This window comes from Xenopus laevis, chromosome 2L, assembly GCF_017654675.1.
Source record: "Xenopus laevis strain J_2021 chromosome 2L, Xenopus_laevis_v10.1, whole genome shotgun sequence".
Lineage (NCBI taxonomy): Eukaryota > Metazoa > Chordata > Amphibia > Anura > Pipidae > Xenopus > Xenopus laevis.
This window is the reverse complement of record NC_054373.1, coordinates 172,775,106-172,778,005: the sequence shown is the minus strand read 5'-3', so window position 1 is coordinate 172,778,005 and position 2,900 is coordinate 172,775,106. Positions and strand designations below refer to the sequence as shown.

Genomic DNA, 2,900 nt, shown 5'->3' with positions numbered 1-2,900 from the left:
AAATACGAATATCTCTAAAACCTCTAAAAAGGTGAGCTTTTCGCGACATTTCCTAGCAAAAAAAATCCCAAAACCTCTAAAGATTTTGACTTCTATAAGACCTTGACAACTTTTAACTGGCAAAGTTTTCTATTAGTGGTTTTCTTGTTTTTTGCACTTAATTAAATTACAAATTTTTAGAGCTTTTACATAAAAAAGTGAAGCCACAAATTTTTAGACATTAGTGGAAACAAAATCAAAATGTAATTGTTAGTAAATGGGTCCATAAGACTTTTTGATGTAAACTTTTTTAAGCTTTGTAAGTAAAGCTCCTATTACAACAAAGCTGAAAGTCAAAAGTCAAAACCATTACTATCACCAGGCCCTTAATGTGTCTGTTTATAATTTATGTTGCCTTTTCTTATTTATCTTTCTTTGACCAAGCAGTTTCATTTTATAATTCACAGAGCCCCGGTTATTCTCTGTTTAAATGAAATCTTTGTCAGGAAACACAGTTAGGAACAAAAAGGAAGTATATAATAACTATACAAATTCTTGATCACTAATTACATCAGGCATGTAAAAACCATACTAATTTGTTCAGAAAAAGTAACATTTTAATTTAGAGGAAAAGAAACATAAATATAGACTTATCTAATTGAATCCTTTTCTCTTTAGAACAATGTAAATAAATATAGGAATGAACATGGGATACTGACTATGGTAGAAGTGCTTTTCTTGTACAAAATAATAACATACATCCCAAGGGCTTAACAGTGGGATCTGGCATTGCAGAAGTGTAAGGTACTGAGACTAGGTCATTACTAATGTGCAATTTTAATAAATATTATTACAATGGAAAAATTAATAAATTGTGGTATTTTATATTCCCTTAATTTAGGTTGTTGATAGACAGAGAGCAACCATGCAACTATTCCACTCTTGTTAGCCCCCAATTAAACTTTAACTTACCTTTAGGGATGGGCGAAATCTTTTTGCCTAGTTTCGCTGAAAAAATGACGCCCATAGACTTGTATGGCAGCGTGCGTCAAAAAAAAAAGACGCGCGTCAAAACAATCTTTTTGACGCCCATAGACTTTAATGGGCATCTGCGACATTTCGCGGTGGCAAATTTTTGGCAAAAAGGGTCAAATTCGCCCATCCTACCTTCTATGTTCCATTGTCATGTTGCTCCTTCTTCAGGCTGTGAGAATAAAACATATACAGTGCACATGTTCTAGGCCTTACTGGCCTGTGGCAGAGCAGACCTTGGGATTATGTCTAATAAAAATAATGTATCACCTTGTGATTTGGGTATAGTGAGATGTCAACTATGTATTTTTTACAAAAGGTAAATGAGGGTGCAGCAGTTTAGTTTTGTTTGGGAAAAAATAAAGTCTTTAAAAATAAAAACATGCAATATTTTAAAATATGGTAAAAATGGTAAACAGTTTATATTTTAAAGGAAATAATTAGTATAACTATTATAGAATCTACCTGAAGTGTTTGTTATAATCGTAAACACCTTTATTTTAAGAGAAGATTAAGGATATTCTATGTTCCTATTATTTAGATGTGTATTTAAAGAACATATGGATAGACTTTTTGAATGAGTAAGAGATACTCCATGCCTTCGAAAATCCCATCCAACAAATTCACTACACATTTAATAAAGCTGTACTGTCACATGGTGTATACTTCTAAATAAGTTCAATTAAGAATGTTTGACAGTTCTCAGGTTTTTCCAGAAGCCTTTGTTTTTGAGCTTATCAGAGCTGCAGTATGTAGAAAAGTCAGTGTGATGTCTATCTGCAAAGAGAACAGAATACGTTTGCATTAACAAATTCTTTGAGAATAAACATTTGTGTTTTCATACATATATGCCACATTCTAAATAATATATTTTGTAAAAAGATGTCATTATTATTTTTGTATTCACTTGAAGTCTAAAGGGAAGTGTTCTTTAAAGAGACAATTTCATATTGAACAGAGGAATTGTATGCTTTCAAACTATGCCATGCACCTTTACCTTCACACCTCACCCTACTGATACCTTTGTGTGTGAAGAACGCAGCTAGCTGCGAGAATTAGTGTGAATTGCAGGACACATTGATCATCGACACTTCGAACGCACCTTGCGGCCCCGGGTTCCTCCCGGGGCCACGCCTGTCTGAGGGTCGCTCCGACGTCCATCGCCCCCGCCGGGTCCCATCCCGGCGCGGCTGGGGCCGTCGCAGGGGCCCGCTCCCCTTCGTCCCCCCAAGGCCAGACCCCCGGCCCGGGCCCCAGCCCGGCCGGCGGCGGCTGTCTGTGGATCCCTTCACGGCTGCCGCCCCGGCCCGGCTCCCCGGGGCCCCCCGCAGTCTTCTGGTTTGTACCACTGCTAGAGACTAGAGTTACCCTCCAGCCCAACATGAAGGATACAGCAGTGGTTCAACCAAAGGATCTAGAGAATGGTACAATAATATCTAGAATTGTCTTCATTTCAGATTTCATGCTAATTGGAGTTTATTCTTTAAAAGGACAATGGCAGTTTCATTTTTAATTGAGAAATTGTATGCTTTCAAACTATGCCCTACACCTCATGCTACATACTACAAACATTAATACAGGGATCCCCAAGTTTTTTACCCGTGAGCCACATTCAAATGTAAATAAAAGTTGGGGAGCAACACAAGCAAGCAAAAAGTTCATGGGGTGCCAATTTTGGGGCTGTCACTGTCTATTGGTAGCCCCTATGTGGACTGTCTGCCTACAGGAAGCTCTGTTTGGCAGTACATCTGCAACCAAAACTTGCTTCCAAGTCAGGAATTCAAAAATAAGAACTTTCTTTGAAATTACTGGGAGCAACATCCAAGGGTTTTGTTGGGGACCACTGCCTTAGTGTGAGAACACCAGTTCTCTGGCTTTTACCACTGTAT

At 38.0% G+C, this 2,900-nt stretch overlaps 1 pseudogene; it reads left to right on the top strand.

Moving 5' to 3' along the window:
• The first annotated feature begins 2,013 nt into the window (after positions 1-2,013).
• LOC121400131 lies at positions 2,014-2,159 on the top strand (annotated as a pseudogene).
• The last annotated feature ends 741 nt before the right edge of the window (positions 2,160-2,900 follow it).